Below are 18948 nucleotides of genomic sequence, written 5' to 3' on the forward strand. Positions count from 1 at the left end.
TTGAACTACACTTTTGAGATTGTTTCCTTTTCTAACGTTCCCTTTTGGTCACCAAACTGTAAGAACAGCAGCTGCAGATGTTTTGGACAAATCCAAATTCAATCAACAATTTTTCTTTTCAGACCATGTCTGGGATGACTTCCTGGTATTTGCTGATGCATTTGAAAGTACGGTATTTTATTGTCTCCTTGCTTTTTGTTTACCTCCTTAATATTTGGTACATGCAGTTGTTGCCAGCTACAAGGAAAGCTGGAAAAATACAAGAACACCAAACAAAATATGCTACCTAATCAGCAAGGTTTGAGGTTCAAAGATAAATAATTTCTGCCTCTGGTGTCTGTATATTCCACTAACTTCAGCAGAACTGTACAGGTATGCTTGAAAATTCAGCCGCCATCGTATTGAATTGAATGTAGTTTGCCTTAGAAGATCTGCTGCGTTCTGAACTGAGTTACACTGTTGTTCAGCACAATCTCTTGTTTGCCCTTACCAGGGTAGCGCCTGAAACCCAGCCCCTGGGCTCATCATTCTAAACTGCTCTCCAGTTACCTTAGTTACAATTAAGATAACTTCTTGAGTGATATTTTTGGTGACCAAGACTGATACACTTCTAGAACTAGTCAAGAATTGCTATTCTCTGCAAGAATATAGGGAGTGATTGTCTCTGACATAGTATTTATCAGATAACTCTCAAATCCTGCCTTAGATAAATAGTTTCTGTTCGTTTGCATTGCTATAGACAATTAAAAACAGATACTTGCTCAAATCCAAATGAACAGGTACATCTCCATGACTTAAATTATTCTTTCTAATAGACTAATAGCTTTTTATTTCATCTGGAATTGGTATCCCTTACCTCATTCCAACACAGATTTGTCTAGTCTTGCATGTTAATTGTCCCCAGTAGGTTTTAACCTAACTAGCATCTCACTCTTAAATCTCCACCCCAAAGAGAAGGTCCAGTAAAACAAAAAAGAGAATGCTTCTCATGCAAACATACTGAAATTAATCTCCATTGCCTAGAAGCTACCTCTGATCTTATCAGCTTGTGGTGACATACATGTCAGTAACCACAGTGTTATTGCTATTAGTGCTACTGGTTGCGGACCAGCTATCAGGTCCTTGGGGCAAACACTTTCTGCATCCAAGCGGAGAGCTCACGATCTGAAAGGAACTCATGTCTGGCAATACAGCAACCATAAGTGTAGGGGAAAAATCTTTAATTTTCTCAGCTCCGCTAATCTGAAAGGTGAAGGTTTAGAGCACACCATCTACAAGAAAGATGTTGGAGTCGAGGCTGTAGACAAGAAGAGTGGGGAGAGACATTACGTTTTCAAATACATAAAAGGTAACTGCAAACAAAGTAAAATAAATATCCTTCATGCCTGCAGCAATCTGAACTGGTACTAGTGAGCTTAAAGTGCACAAAGATTAAGTCACAAAAGACATTTCTAAAAGCGAAGTGCAGTCTGAAAATACAGTGAAGCACTGGCAGCACCATCTCTGGACACATTAAGAAGTTAGACAAACATCTGTCAGGAGTGATGATGGATCCTAGTTGGAGCAAGGAATGGATTAGATGTCTTCTCTGGGTCCTTTCCTGTTCTTATGCCCTAAAGCTATATCAAAGTAATTTTTGTTCATCATTTCCAAGTTTTGTATGAAATCAGATGTCTGTTTCTTTGAAAATCTGATACTATGAAATTTCACGGGCATCCAGAGATCATTGTAACCCTGGCATTGTACTTTATAAGCACAAGGTCCTTATATAAATTTTTCTTTGTTTAAATCTGATTAAGATTAGGACTTACTAAATCTTAGTGTCTGCTAATACACATGTAGAGTCTTACAAGTTGTGAACTCACCGTGATGCGAAGGGTAATTGTATTTCAGTTTTCCATTAAGAAAATACTACGTATAAACAAGGGGTTGTACATACCTAATAAATCCCATTATGGTTGTTAGTAAGAACTATGGAACAATACAGGCCCCCTTATTAAGGTGGCTTTCACAGGCTTAGAGGGCAATGTCTGTGCTTGTCCTCTCTGTAAGAGCTGCCAGAGTCCCGTACTGACACGGGTCCGTTACTCTGTAGAGTAAGATGCATATACATCCCACATGCATGCGAGTTTCTTGCTCAAAAGACATTTAAAGGAAAACACCACAGATAGTTTATACAAAACAGTTCTACTAAATATCCACTGCAAGTATGCAGCACATATCTCCAACAATAATACAGTGGTTTAATATAAATAGAATATCCTGTCTCTCTTATTTTACCTGAAGGAAGAAAAGATGACACAGCTCTTTGCAACCACAGTAGGAGCTCAGAAACAAACATCTTAGATAAAATTGATTCATGCTTGTACACAGATTGAGCACCTGGCACCTAATCTTTGCTGAGCTGAAAACTAACTCATGACTCACTGCCTGGTACTTGCCAATGATAAACTGTGGTTTCAAAACAGGACAGTCACTGCTTGGTCTTATGAAGCAACCAGCTTCCACCCTTGGTCTAGGAAAGGAAGAACAAGCATTTCAGCGCCCACATTGCACTGAAGAGAGGTGCTCATTTGTAACAAATATCTTGACTAGAAATTTAGATCCTGGCTTCACTGAAGTGGAATAATTTTTTTAAAAATAGAAACAAACCCTGGCATCAAGGTTGAATGTCTTTATGACAGTTCAATAATACCACAAGGGCCCAGAAAGAACTGCCCCCAAAATAAAACATTTGGCTTAATCTATGCTTACAAGGATTTTACTTGGGTCCCTATGCCAGGAAAACCTCCAAATACAGACACACAACTACTTCTGCCAGTACAAACTCCACTAGCATGAACTATATATGCTCTAGTAGTAAAAGAACTCTTATGAATGTAAGTTTTCTCTATATGGGAAGTTGAGTCAGCAGTCTTATTCTGGCTAGGAGTGTAATTTTTTTTTTTTTTAAACAAACTTTTAAGGAGGAAAATTGCACAAAAACATCAAATAAGAATGAGCTGAATGCTTATGGCAAATACATTATTCACCGACTCCTCTCTCAAAAACTGCCCGTAAGTGAAACAGTTAGGAATTTTTAATCATGGAATTTATTAATTTCAGTCTAATTGTCAGTAAATAATCATGTTATGTCATGACTTTTGTTACACAGTAGTTCTTTTCATTGTTTGGATAACCAGGTCTTCTGCAGAACAGGAAAGGCATGTGAGTGTGGAGCATAAGGGAGGTATCCTCTGTCATAAACACAGCATACCGTTCTCAATGGTATAGCTAGCAAGGCTGGGTACAGCTCAATCAATGCTGCAGAAGCACAACTGCCAATGAAGACAGAAAAAACTCATTGAAAACTCTTGGATACTTGACGAGGCTGACAGCAGTGTAAATGTACATTTGCACTTTCACAAGCTTTCTGTTAAAAAGTTAAGTAAAAAAAAATCCCAATGTCTTTCACATTTGTTGAGGGTGTGCAACAATCAAACTTGTCTATGACTTTGGCTCCATCAGTAGTATTACTTCTGACTATTCACAAAAATGTAGTTTCTAGGAGAGTTTGTCAGAAAATAAGTATAAGGAAGAAGCAGCAATCAAGACTTTAATACTCAGAATTTCAAATAAGTCATGCGATTAATATCATGTTATCTTCTCCAGCCCCTTCCGTATTCCTTTGTTCCTACAAAGTGAGGATATTATTTTTTTCCTGAATGCTTACCTTACAACTTTTCAGACATTTCCATTTGTGACAAAATAAATACTTCAAAGCAGAAGAGCATGTACAGGCAATCCTTTTCAATCGTGTCAAGCCAATTCATATGATTCAAGGTCTAATTTTTATTCTGTAGGGTGTTTTGGTTTGTTTTGGTTTTTTTTCCAGGTTCAAACAAAGAGAACGGAATTGTTGTGGTTTAACCCCAGCCGGCAGCTAAGCCCCACACAGCCGCTCGCTCACTCCTCCCAGTGGGATGGGGGAGAGAATCAGAAGGGTAAGAGTGAGAAAACTCGTGGGCCGAGATAAAGACAGTTTAATAGGGAAAGCAAAAGCTGCGTGTGCAAGCAAAGCAAAACAAGGAATTCATTCACTCCTTCCCATGGGCAGGCAGGTGTTCAGCCATCTCCAGGAAAGCAGGGCTCCATCACGCGTAACGGTGACTTGGGAAGACAAACGCCATCACTCAGAATGTCCCCCCTTCCTTTTTCCCCAGCTTTAGATGCTGAGCATGACGTCATATGGTGTGGGATATCCCTTTGGTCAGTTGGGGTCAGCTGTCCCAGCTGTGTCCCCTCCCAGCTTCTTGTGCACTGGGCAGAGCATGGGAATCTGAAAAGTCCTTGATTTAGTATAAGCACTGCTTAGCAACGACTAAAACATCCCTGTATTATCAACACTGTTTTCAGCACAAATTCAAAACATAGCCCCATATTAGCTACTATAAAGAAAATTAACTCTATCCCAGCCAAAACCAGCACATGAATACATGTGTTTTACTCCTTTGAGTGCAAATGAACTGAATTCCTTTAGTGGACTTCCATGCACGGGAAGCGGAGCCATACTCTTCCTGTCCTACCCCATCAAGCACCCTAAAGGGAAAGGAATATGCAGAAGAAAGCAAATCACAATATAAAAATAGTAAGAGAGAACATGCCCATCCAGAAATAAGCCTCTTACAAACTTGCTTTCCCCTCCCTTACATCCCATTGTTCACTTCTCTCTCCTTTAGTTTAATTCACTTTTATGCCAGCTATATAAAAGGCAACACAGAAAGGGAAACTAACTCTACAGACTGACCCACAGCCATAGAGATCAAAACTAAGTATTGTGTGTTATGTTCTACCCATAATCATAATATATCATATTGATATATGTGATATAATATATCATAAAATACCCATAATGTTTTTCATTATAAAGTGCTTTGCATGAAACCGGTTTCCACTACAGGTTAAACAGAGAAATTCAAGCATATTTCTACAAACCCATTTGGCTGCCTGTGTAGCCAACAACACACCAAATTATTGAAGCAGAGCCATCAAAACCCAGTATGTGTTTCAGTTCTGCGGCATTTGTCCTTTCTCTTTTTCTTCCATTTTGGAAAAAATGCAGTTGACGCCACTCTCAGATGTTAGTATGGCCTCAAGTTTCTGAAGAAAGACTGTACATCTATGTTTTAGACACAAAAATCAACCTGAAGGGAATTAGCTTGTTTATAAACTCTATCTTGAATTAATACTCACCCCCTTTACTGGCAAGTACAGTTTCCCTCTGTTAATGATGCAGAACCTAAACATTTCTATAACTGGCTGGTTTCTAGTGTAATCCACATATCAACAAAACATTGTGGTCATCAGAAACAAGAAAATGCTGTTGTTGTATGCAATGGAAGGAAAAAGAAAAAAACGCAGATCCATTACCACAACCCTTACAGTGTTTGGCTCCAGCAGGAAGATCAAAGCAAATAGAAGACATCAGTATGGAGACAGATGAAGCAGAGTAAGTACACTTCTGAGACCTTCATAGCGTCTCTTTTCCAAAGCATTATGAGAAATCATCAACTGGAGAAGGAGCATAGCACTACACAAGCAACTAGCGTGGTGTCCCTGACCCAAGACTGGCGAGACGGTCCTTAGGCATTGACACCATTAGGCCTAGTGGTGCCACACTCCACCATGAGGTCCTGCACACCTCCTGTGCCTCTGTGCTCCCCTTCAGCAGCCCCGGTCCTGCCAATCCCACCCACCAGAAGAAGGACAGGCCAAGTGGTCTCAGCCTGCCAGATCATAAGATCTCCATTGGAAACAAAATAAAATAATTGAGTTTTAGACCCTCGGAGCATATTTTTATTACAAAAGTAGCAAGTTAACACACCGGTAACATCTAGAACTGCGTGCCAGTGGTTACGGTAGACTCTATAAACCAGGCACCGAGTCAATTCTACTTTCTTTTCCTAAAAACATGACCTGGTATAAACTAGAGCACAAGGAAAGAACTGCTGTTTGACCTTGCATTTTATGCTTTGCAGGTCAGCCTGTAAGTCAGAAGGCTTATTTTCTAATCTATTATTCTTTATCTAGCTTATGCATACCTTATTTTCAATATAATATATAATAGAGATTTTAGAGATAAAAAGCAAGCTATACTGTAAGCATGAAGTGTGTCTGGATACTGTATCCAAGAGCTCCACATGAACAGCTCGCTCTCTTTAGCTAACATCACCTCAAAAACTTACCACCTCCTTTCAGAGCTATGAAGCAATACAAATATTTTGGCAGCTATCTGGACTCCTTCCAAGCCTCCCACCCCCAGCCAGCTGACCACACAGTTCTCAGGGACATTTATGATTTTGGTTTGTCCAGTTTTATTTATTACCAGATTTTCAGTTTTACCAGGGACTGTTACAAAATATCTACACCAAGTGTATTGATTTCCAATAAATATAATTTTCTAGCTTTGTTAGAATATAAAGACTATTTCCAGAATGGTTTGTATTTAGAGTGATTATACCCATCTTTGAAAAGCTGACAACCCTTTTTCATTATAATGGCAATCTGCTTCCCCGGCACAAGTTGTGCTGTGCACATCTCCCGGTTCCCAGAAGAGGAGAGCACAGAAAGGCCTTCCCTCCATTAGGTAGCTTGCCACCATGTTTAACAGCGCAGCCACCGAGATTAAATTCCCACTTTCTTGAAGACTCAACTTGTTTGGGGAAATGGGGCATCACCACACCCAACAGCTACTCGGAAGGAGAGGCTGGGTTTCATTGCTGTTGAGCCTTAGGGAATTCGCAGCGACTCCCGTTCACCCACTCTTGTGCCCATGATGCTATACCAGTCCTTTAATTTAAAGTTTTATGCCTTCGTTTAGTAATTTCCATAAATTACTGTAATAGGACCCAACAATATAAACTACTCCAACTGGTATTTTTCCAGTTAACACGGTTTTGAACCCTAAACTTTGACAAAATATCTATGTTGTCTGTATTGTTACAGCACCCCGACAAGCCACTGAGCCTGCTCAAGGCTCAGTTTCCTAGAAAGGGCAGACCCTGCGCCAAAAAAGCACTGCCTACGCCCAAGGCTTAAATATGCCTTCGTCGACGAGTGGGAGTTTTATTTGAGAGCAGCCGTACACCGGCGGAGAGCGAGAGGAAACGCGCTGGACGATGCCGTTCCTGCCAGCTCGGCATGGAGGGGCCCAGGCCAGACCTGGCGGCCCCGCTCTGCCCCGCCCCATCTCACCAAGCAGCCAATGGCGAGCCAGCCCAGCACTGCCAGCCCATAGAAGCCAGGAGCCATGGCAGAGGGGCGGGAAGACGCGTTCAAGATGGCAGCGTACGGCAGGCGGCCGCCATCTTCACATCTCCACCCCCCACTTAATCCACTTTCTCAGCCCCCCATAGTCTCACGCCCCTGGTTTGCGACAGCTGCAGTGAAGGTCCCTTTCCTCTCGTGCGTGCCCCGAGCAGCAAAACAAGTGCTGGTGGCTAAATAATGACTGGCAGCCAGGGCTGATACGTGATCAACCGCCCTTAACGGTACAAGGCCTTCCGCCCCCACTTAAACATGGCTTCCGACCGAGGCCGTCAGGAGATGTTTTACTGTGCGCTTCAAGTTCTGGAAACGAGAACAAACTGCCAAAGGCACCCAGGAGCTCCAGGGGCACCACGCTGGAGTGCTGGGCCAAGCAGCAGCTTCATCTAAAACCCCAAGTGACAGATCAATAGTGCTATATTGAACCACTAAATGTCTGGTAAATCAGCATAGTTGTAAATATTTAATACCCGATATTTTGCTCTGAGTAGCCTAGCACTTACTAATTTTTGTCTCCGTTTCCCTCACTAAGCGCTCCATGCAGAGGGGACAGACGGCCTCCAAGCCCCGTCAGTGTTTGCTCCCGTGTCCTCTACCCTCACACCTTCCTCGGGGGTGTCCATGACCAGCAGGTACCCTAATGAGGTAACAGCGTGAGGAGGTACAATGCGTTACAGCCAGCAAAAGGCGAGTAATGTATACGTAGGAGGACCAGGAGTGCTTTCCCCAACACCGAGGGGAGCGCTTGGACACCCCAACAGTTTCCTAGAAAGGGTCACCAAGTACCTGCTGAATTATGAAGTTTGCTGCACAGACACAAGGATTGACCAGCACTGATTTTCGTTACCTTAATTCACTAAACACAAACCTGCAGCCATCCAGAAGCAGATTCACAGGTCCAGCTTTAGAGAGGGCATGGACTCTGTCTTGTAGTGAGTCTGGTAATTAGCAGAGATAACATCTACTGCTGTCCAATTTTAATCCACAGCCTCCATGCATCTGACAGGCAGGGCACCCTTAATCTAGCTGTTGGTTGAATCAAGGGCACAGAAGCTAATGTGTAGTCGTCCTTTCAGCAGTCAGTTTAAGGATGAGAAAGAAAAGAGAAGGCTTTAAAGCCACGCTCTGTTCACCAGAAGCAGCGTTTAACACAGCTCCTTCCTAATCTACTTTCCAATTTCTTCCTCTTGAAGGCCTTTAACTATTGCATCCTCTGGTTCCACTGCTCGCACCACTCAGAAAGATGTAATTTCAGATTAAATGCAATTTGTACTGAAGAACAAACATCAACAGGACAATTCCTATACTATTTAAAGCAACTTGAACATTTGACCTACATTGAAACTACTTGATTACAACTATTTTAAGAGGATTTTCATGGCTGCTTTGCATACTGTACAAGGTCTTTCTTCAGCTTTGATGTAGCTCCCTGAACAACAAATTTTCCCTGACATAGTATTATGAAGGTAAGGATCCTTCCAATAGAAGGAATAACTTCTGTTCTGGGTCACAGTCAATAAACCAGCAACAAATATTGTAATGTAGCAACTCAACACTCTGCACTTAAAAATACCTGTAACAAAGAGTGCCTCATAAGCCATGGGAAGGCAAGGTTCAGCATTACACATGTCTTCAGATGCAACTGCCACCTTCACCGAGCTTTTCAAAGCTCACTCCAAAACTAACTTTAACTTGTAATAAGATTTCACCTGTGGCCTGTTTTTTGCAGAGCAATCAAGGAGTTCCCAGGATTTAAAGGAACCCTTAAGCAATCATTATGCAGCCAAAATTGAATTTTCTTAGGTAGTCTGGCTAGTTTCAATTAGATGCTAGTTCTGCTCTTGACTTCCTTGAGAATTACTTAGCTGCTCCCACCTGGCCTAACCTTTCCAATCCCACAGGCAGCTGTGGTCTTTTCTTGTGCCCATCTGTGAGTAAATTTAACTCGTTCAGTCCTCAGAGAGGAGAAAGCAACTGAGCTGAATAAACACCTTCTAGGGACAGGAACAATCTTCTTGTCGGGTCTGTGAAGTGCTTGGCCCACGGGGAGCTGCCCCCATTCTAACAGGCTTGCTACAAAACAACATTCAGGAGCAATAGTGATCCTTCAGCCATACTCCCTTTGGTCACAGTACTACGTAGCTGAGGGGAAAGAGTGTGCTGGGCAGCAAGGTTTTCTCACGAAACTAGTCTAATGTCATATGATTATGTTGCATGGGATCTCAAAGAGTCTTTTCTTCTCCTCCTACTGACTTTTCCACCCTGTTACGGCCCCTCTGTGAAATCTGTATTAAATTAGATAATTTCAAAAATATAGTTTCTTTCAGTTTCATGGAAACTCAAGTTTCAAGGACAGTGACCATAATAGCGACCTCACTGAGGGAAAGACTGTCATATTAGGTCATCTCTTGTAAGACACTAAGAAAATCCACGTAGAAGAAAGACTCCAGAAATACGGTGAGTGTGTTATTGCAGCGTGCGCTGTGCGATGCAGCAGCAAATCCATCAAGACATGAAGGTACAGAAAAACAGGCGTTCGTACTTTGTTGCAGACAGAACTATGGCAGAACAATGAAATTATATGAGATTTATTTGCAGTATTACTGCCCTCTGTACAAAATTAAAGGAGCAAATGCAGCCTTTGAACAAGCCACCAAGACAGATGCTTTCTTGAACTCCATGTTCTTTAGCTGATCTGCTGGAGTTTCTATGTGCCATTGAGCTGTTTTTACTTACCTGGTCTTCTGAAGGGATGAAAATATAGATGGTGCCCCAGTGAGCCTGGTACACATCCACTCTGGGTCCACCTTTGCAGTCTCCTGTTAACGCCACTCAAACACCAGGCTGATGGAATTAACCTGTTGGAACTGGATTTCTTCACTAAAGAAAAAGCATAAATGAGTGTGTCTGCCAGGTGTGGATTAATTTGTGTGGTGCTGCCAAATGGTTTGTGTCCCTATAATCCAAAGGGAATCTCCAGAATAATGAAGCTGGTAAACTAGTACTTGCTTTCCTGCATTAGGGAACTGAGTTTTCGTTTTCATCAACTAAACCTAGAGCCAAACCTAGAGCACTGCCTAGAGCCAAAACATGGTCTGAATTAGCCTGCAATACAGCAAAAGTCATTACTCTCTTACCATAGGCATTCACTGGGATGATTCTTATGCAAAAATGCCACATTTTTCTTTTTTTTTTCTTACGAAGGCCACAATTTATGTAGATTATATCACATCAGATTACATATTACTTTCTATAATCACACATTTTCCCTATTTGGTTGTGTGAGTCAGCACAGCCAGTATACAGGAACAACCACAAAACCACGGATGAAATGCAATGAGTAAATCTATTTTCATTACCTCGCCAACCAGGGGATCCCCCAAGCAGCACCCGGGCAGAGGCACACAAGCGGGGACACAGGCACCGCAGAGCTTGGTCCATGCTAGAGGATCGCCAAACCTGCTGTTTTCGTCATACAATTAGTATGATGCATGTATTTTTCTACACCCCAGCTGCAGGTCACTTGAGCGTGTTTATAATCCTCCTCGCCAATCTTCCGTTATTATTCTGCATTCCACCCCCTCGCTTATGGGACCAGTTCGCTGGGGCTGGCAAAGCTGGAGGTGTCCATTTGGGCTTGCGGGGTATAGGGCAGAGTAATTTACAGAGGCATGTAATAAACACATATAGAAAAAGGAATAAATGTATCCCTAAAATAACACTTTGAATCAGATGTTGCACCCATCCTGTCAGGGAATTAAACCGCTCAGTTAGCCAGGCACCACCAGTAGATTGTTTCATTTGATGCATTAAGTCCTGGGGATGTTGAATGTTGTCCTCTATGCTGGCTGATTCATCAGTTACATTGAAGCAACACATACCTTGAAAATCGGAGCAGCGTTTATGGTGTTGAAGAAGGAGATAGTCCACCACCAATTGATTGTGTAATATTCCTCGGCATACAGCCATTACCTACTCAGAAAAAATAACAACGAGGAACATTAATATCAAAAGCACTTAGCATAGTATAACCCTGTAATACAGCTACTGGGGTTGGCACGCCAATGAAACACATTGTCAAAAGATCTGCACCTGTTAATCCTCCCTGAATACAGAAGGCAGATGAGTTAGGTACAGTAGAGGCCAACCAAACCCAAGTGTTTACATGTTGATCTCGTGAAATGTATCCAGGGCATGTGCTTGTAGTACGAGACTACAAAGCACGACAAGCCAACCTGTGGTAAGGAGGAGAACAGGAGTGTCATCTCCTTTCAGTAAAACATAAACCATTGCTCCAGCTCCTTCAGCTAATATTATCCTGCGTTTGATAACCTGATGTAGGGTAGTTGCCCACACAGATCGAAGAGCTATGGCTTGCGCATTTTCAGATTGCACTTCAGTTCAGTCTTGGGCTCGTGATACCAATAACACTGGTCCAATGCTATCTCCTCTAGATAAGGCACAGGTATTCGTCCAAGACATCTGAAATACAAGAACTTGAGAATCTGATATCAACAGAGGATGTAAAATAAGAGGAGAAGTTGGGGTACAGAACCATACGACATTCTCAGGGGTTATTACATGACTCTTCACGTCTGGAGTAATAGGTTGCAGTCCCACGATGCAATCTGTCAGGGTAAACAATTCCATTTCCCCTGTAGTTAATATTTTGGGAGAGATACCATCTGGAAGAATTTCAATCCTCACCGTATTTTGTACTGGAGGTGTTGTAATACGATCATAGGGTGTTTGATTATGAATATTGCAGCTGTTTAACAGAAAAACTAGTAAGATGTGAACTCCAATGTTGTAAAGTTTTAGTACTGGTTAGCTTTTTTAATTGTTCCTTCAACATCTCATTCATTCTTTCAATGAAGCCATTAGCTTGGGGATGGTCGGCAATGTGGAATATCCAATCTACCTCTAGCCCCTGAGCCCAGTCTTGGACATTATGTCCACTGAAGTGTGTTCCTTGGTCACTTTGTATTTGGTGAGGAGGTCCGTATTGATGAATGAGTTGTTCTAATGCTTCAATTGTGCTATGTTGATTAGCATATTTGGTGAGTTTAGCAAAAACCAGTCCTGACACTGTATCCACAGCAGTGAATACACATTGCCACCCCCTCAATGGGGGCAGGAGGCCCACGTAATCAATCTGCCAGGTATTCATAGCCCACCAACCCTATTTTATCTTTCTCCATGGCCTATATAATGCCCTTAAATGTAGCTGCGTACCAATAGTACAATTACGTGCACGTGCTTTATAAAGATGTAATGGCAGAAGAGTTTGATTGTGAGCGATGTCCCATGCGCGTGCAGTATGAGCTGATCAATGTCCACAAACTATATGTGCATTTATAGCTTGAGCATGTACTTCGGCAGAGGTCATATCATCTACTTCCCTATTATTTTGTGACTCAAGGGAATCATCTTTCTGATGAGCTGAGAAATGCCTTACTTTTAAAGGATACCTTTGTACATATTCCCAAGTTTGTTGCCATATATCTGCCCCCCATATAGGGTATTTTTGTATATGCCAATCCTCTGGGGCCCAGCGGGGTAACCGCGTTGTGAGGCTTTTGTATGCAACCCAACTGTCAGTGTATAAGTAATGTGCCTTCCCTTCCAGGATGGCAAGAGATGCTGCGATCAATTCATCCCAGTGACTAGATGCCTGTACACCTTTTTGCCATAACATAATTCCTGGAACCGGAGGATATGCAACTGGTCTCCGTTGTCTTTGTCCAGTTGCCGTGTATGTTGCACTTCCATCAGTAAACCAGGCATCTTTTTTGTGCTCTTCTATTAACTCATCCTAAGGGGGAGCTTCCTCCACAGGAGATGTAGAGATATCTCCAAGGGGAAGAGTTTCCCCTGGTGTGGGCATATGATTAAATGATACAGTTCCTAGAAGACTGGCATGTGGAGTGGTTACGTGTGGCTTTTCCCGGTCTAAATAATTGCTGTAAATAATGTTTCCATTTCCAGTGTGTGGCTGCCTCAGCTACCCCTGCATGGGCCCTAGCGCTGTCATCAGTAACCCAGCCACGAATAGGTATGGGGGTGTGTACAGTCACACTATCTTGGCCTGTGATTCTTTCAGTTTCTTGTAGTGCCCAAATCACAGCTAAAATTTGTTTTTCCATCAGGGGGTACTGTACAGCAGAGCCTTGTAATGCCTTGAACCAAAATCCTGCAGGTTCTTTCTGATTTTTTGGCCCGGTCATCTGCCACAATCCCCACAAGACTATATGATCTAGAACTGTTACTTCTAATTCAAAAGGATATCCTCGCCTAGGCATGTATAATTGCACATGCTCAATCAAAGCATTTTTGCAGGCACCAAAGGCTTCTTCTTGTTGCCTGGTCCACTGCCAACCAACCTTCTTCCTAGTTAGGAAGACCTTCCTAGAAGATCTGCAGAGGGCGCATTAATACTGCCAGATGTGGGGTAAACAGTCTCCAATACCCTGAAAGTCCCAAGAAGGTCTGTAGCTGTTGTACTGTGGTTGGTACAGGAAATCGCTGGACTGTTTGTTGTACCTTCTTTGGTATTTCTCTAATGTGTCCATGCCAAACTATTCCCAAAAATTGTACAGTAGTACTAGGGCCCTGTATTTTCTTTGGGTTAATTGCCCAGCCTTGTCCTGTAAATGTGCTTTCCAGTGATTTGGCAGCTACTTCATTTTCTTGTTGTGATTCTGCCATAATCAATAGATCATCAATATAATGGTAAAGAGTATCGGTACCTGGCCATAGTGCTACATCAGCTACCAGCATTTGGTGGCAAATGGAGGGACTTTGCTTGTATCCCTGAGGCAATACTTGGAAAGTATATTGCTTTTGTTGCCAGGTAAGGGCAAACTGGTTTTGGCTTTCTGAAGCAATGGCTATCGAAAAGAAAGCATTAGCAAGATCTATCACCACCTTCCAGGGCTGTAAATTTTTTGCTAATCTTTTCTATAAGAGTAACCATGTCTTGTACTGTAACTGCAAGTGGGGGGATGACTTTATTCAATTCTCTATAATCTACAGTCATTCTCCAAGTGCCGTCTGGTTTTCAAACAGGCCAAATAGGATTATTAAAAGCAGTCATGGTTTCCTTAACAATTCCCACTTGTTGAAGTGCCTGAGTGGTTCGAGTAATTTCCTCCTCCCCTCCTGGAATGACGGTAGTGTTTTACAGTTCCCACCTTGGCAGGCACAGGCAGCACAACAGGATCCCACTTCAGGAATCCACGCAAGATGGTTATACATCGAATAGCGAATCCCACTTGTGAAGTCCCGAAGCAGAAGCAACCATTTAATGTTTCAACTGTTTGTCCTGCCAACACATCAATACCCAAAATATATTCTTTAATTGCAGCAATTAACACCGTCTTGGTAAATGGCGTGGCATTTCCTATTGTTAAGGTAACCTTAGCTCGGAGGGCAGGGGTTGGATTGCCCCCTAATCCATAGATCTGTGATGTGGCTTCTTTATTATTAATATTACTATGTAATATGGTAACTTCAGCTCCAGTATCCACCAGAGCTAACACATGTAAGATCACCCCAGACCGCCACTTTATAGTTAAAGGAACGCAGGGGCGTCGGTTCCCCTCACGGTGAGAGGCTACAGTGGCGGAAATTTTTGGGGACCTACCAAACCTTCATTTCTCCTGTTTTGGCATTTACCACGTCGTGCCTTGCCTTGAGCTGGCAGGCGAGGTGGAGGGTGGGCGCGGAGTTGGCAGCAGGGCCGGGAGCAGTCAGCTTTTTTGCGTAGGCGCTAACTTTTGCCATTGGCGAAACATTTCTGGTGTTGTGATCCCATTTATTTCTGATCGTGGGACACCAGCTTGTAAAAGATCATTCCACATTTGTTTCCTCGTCATCTGTGATATAACTCTTTTTGGTTTTGCCGGCTTTCCTTTACCTACCACCCACACAGATAGTCCCAAAGTTACAGCCCCAATTTCCCTCCAGGTATTTGCTAAGACACCTACATTACCAGTAGCATTTGTGACTGCTGGTATAATCAAGGGTCTTAGTGAGGCAGGCACTCCTCTCAAAAGCTGCATTTTGATAATTCTCGTTACTGCTACCCTGTCTGGATTGGATCCCATAATCAACACATGAGCCATCCCCATCTGCTGCACTAAATTAATACCCTCCTCCATTGCACACCAATTTCTGAGGGACAACATTAATTTGGCAGGTTCAGCATATGCTGTTAAAACTGCCCACATCCATTGATACAGCGTAGGTGCAATAATATCTTGCCCATCAGGATCTCTGATATTTTGCAACTGAGCGTATCCTCATTGTATCTGATCATCACTGGCTATAGGGCTTAATAAATCTTTTTCACCCATTAATAAACAGATAGATGCAGCTCCACTATCCCAAGCTCACAAAATCCATGCCAGTATGCCTTCCTCACTGTTTTGCTGAGAGATCTCTAAAAATTCCCTTAACTCTTTCGGTGTGTAAGTACGTGTGACCTGCACTCCCCCATCCGCTTGTTCCTGCTGCCCCTTCATTTGTATGGGGGCTGTGCTTCTACCATCTCCCTGCCTTCTACACCCAATTCAAACTCAACCTTGGAGTCCGAGGATTCACTCCAGATATTTCCATCCCATTCCTTGGGATCCCATGAAGGTTTTGTGGTGAGAGCATGAACTTGGGAAATCAAAACCTTACTTTTTCCGTATCTGTCCCTTCATTTATTAGCAATACATGCTACCAACCACTCTACAGTACCTTGTAGCTCATGGCTCTGCTTGAGTAGTAATCCCTTCTTGCGTGATTGCCTTTGCATCTTGTAAAGTCCCGACTTCCCTTTCCAACTTTCTCATTTTACTCCGTAATGCTACAACTTCATGATCAAGAGCTCTAAGACTGGTAACTAATAACCATCCCCATCTCCCCACTAACTTGCAAGAAGACTCTGATAGTGCTTTCCATGGCAACCCACGCACAGCCGTTTCAACTGTCTGGGGGCAACCACTGCCCCATCATCTATTTCAGGCCATGCTTCCGGCAGAGCCGATGTAGCCAGGAAAGTGGCCATGGGGGTCCAGTGCTCAGTACTGGGCCATCCTGGAATATGGGGAGTCACTGTCATGGCCTCCCCAGTCCCCGGCTTTTTTGCCGGCCAGGGCATGGCTGTTCCTGGATCCTGCCAACTATGCCAAAAATGTGTGAGTCAGCACAGGCAGGACACAGGAACCACCACAAAACCATGGATGAAATGCAAAGAGTAAATTGATTTTTGTTACCTTGCCAACCGGGGGATCCCCAAAGCAGCACCCGGGCAGAGGCACACAAGGGAGGACACAGGCACCGCAGAGTTCGGTCCATGCTAGAGGATCGCCAAACCTGCTGTTTTCGCCTGTGTATCAGGGATTCGCGCAGGCGTAGTTTACCACCATGCTTTGATCTTTCCCGCAGCAGGGCAGGAATCTCAAGCATGTTCGATAGGGTGCCTCTAAGTCTATCGCAGGCCTGTGTTACCTAAACACAGATGTTCTACTTGTCAAGCACACAGGACTCAAAAACATTTCATGTGATACGTGTTTTTCTACACCCCAGCTGCAGGTCACTTGAGCATGGTGATAATCCTCCTTGCCAATTTTCCATTATTATCCCACGTTGGTTGTTCATATATCACAATAAAAACATTGTGCCAACAGGAGCTAGGGAGGAGAGGAAAAAAACTTGAGTACTTTGCAAACATGAAGGAAACAAACTGAATACCAGATTCCAGTATCTTCTCAGAGTTAGAGACTGCTGAAAAGTGCAACTGAAGACTACCAGGAGAAACGTAGATCTTTTCTGTTGCTTACAGTGGTCCCAATTAGGCCCTATTTGATGGAATTCTGCTTTTCCAGGTAGCTTCTCTCAGGACATCAAGTTCTTGAGAAACACAAATCAAGATGTGCGGCCATTTATCTTACCAGTTTGTTCACTGAGAAGATGTTTAATACAGGCTGTCTTTTGTCCCAGGGCCACCTCTCTTCACAGATATTTAGGAAACCCAAACATTTGCAGGTGAAGAGAGCACAATAAAATAGACTGTAGGCAACAGTCTTGCAAGGTGTAGGCTAACAGGCTATAGAAGAGGCTCCCAGTCTGGGCACAAACCACGACTTGCTGTTGGGTGCTGACGGCAGAGACACCTCCCACCACGCTTTGAAGTGCACACTGTAAGTACCTGTCCATACTGTTATTGCTAAAGTGGTGTCACTGCCGTCTGTAGCGGTTTGCAGTCCTTCCATGGGTGCGACGACAAGGTGGGGTGGCTAAGGACACAGAGCCGAGCTGCTAGTTTGTGGGAGCTGGGTGTGAAATGGGATGGTGAGCAAGAACTTGGAGGTCAGGCTCAGTCTCTGGAGTTCTGGTGGAGGAGTATGACAAGAAGGCATGTGGGATTGTAATTAAGGAAAGCAGACATGCTAAGAGAGGGGAAAGGTAGTGGAGTCAAAGGGTTGGCAAATCATGTTAGAAGAGGTGAGAGAAATACAACTGCAGGAAACTCTCCTCTGAATCCACAGTCTAGCAAAGGACAAGGTTTCAGCTGTTGATAATAACCGGAGAGCCAACAAGGCTGAAGGCCCCCATGCTGTCATGTATGCATGTGGACTAGCACAGAAGCAGGAGTTCCTGCCACTGATGGCATTTTCCCAGACAGATTAACTTTGGGAGTCTATGGTCTACAGACTAGGGCATAAAGGACAATCAAGCTTAGACTCCCTTCATATTTAATATTCCTGGCAGGCCTTCAGAAGATATATCCGTATCACAAAGATGTCTTGATGCTAGCAAGATGTTTGAAGCAGGATGAGGAAATACCTGTTGAAAGAACACTGCTGACAAAGGCAGTCTACATAAATTAATAGATGACATGAGATGTGGCTCATCCAAAGAAGAAAAAGTCTGACAAACAAGAGTAACAACCAGAAGGGCTTTTGAGAAAGACCATTTCCGTTTATTGTCAAGATACTTTCTTCCCTCTTTTCTCAGCAAGCATTTTAGGTAACTTCTAACATGGACTAACAGTTTCTCTTCTAGGATGACGCTGCAATTTCCCAGACACTGGTGATCATTTGAGACAGACCATGTTTGTGGCGTAGAAAGTAATTTTTTAGTTTCTTTGTTCCCAAAATCCAGACTGGCTCTACAGAGGTTGTCACATCATGCAAGAAACTCATCCCATGAATTAGATGGCCAATTTGTTGCATCGTCAGTCCTGGGCTTCAGAGCTGCACTTCAGAAAAAGCTTTGATTTTACACAAGCTCTCTTGCCTAGGGTTGTGCTTAACAGTCTAGAAACAAAGTAGTGCTGGTGATTTTTCAATCTTAGAGAAATAACCTATCAACTGCTTTTCACGTCCCCACATGCCACAATCCTCACTTCTGACAAGTTTTGGAAAAAGCCACATCAGTAAATGGAGAAAAGCAGTCTTATCAATGTTGTATGTTGGAATAAATAAAGGGCTACTCTTGAATATTGCGTTGAGGTACACCTTTTTTCCTGTATACCACATCACAGAGACTCTTCTGTAGAATTTAAGTTTGGTTGATCCTGGATTACAGACTTTCGCCCCCCTCAAAGACCAAGCATGCTGTGTATGGCAATATGGCAGTCCCATCTGGGAT

The sequence above is a fragment of the Mycteria americana genome, chromosome 3 (genome assembly GCF_035582795.1).
Source record: "Mycteria americana isolate JAX WOST 10 ecotype Jacksonville Zoo and Gardens chromosome 3, USCA_MyAme_1.0, whole genome shotgun sequence".
Lineage (NCBI taxonomy): Eukaryota > Metazoa > Chordata > Aves > Ciconiiformes > Ciconiidae > Mycteria > Mycteria americana.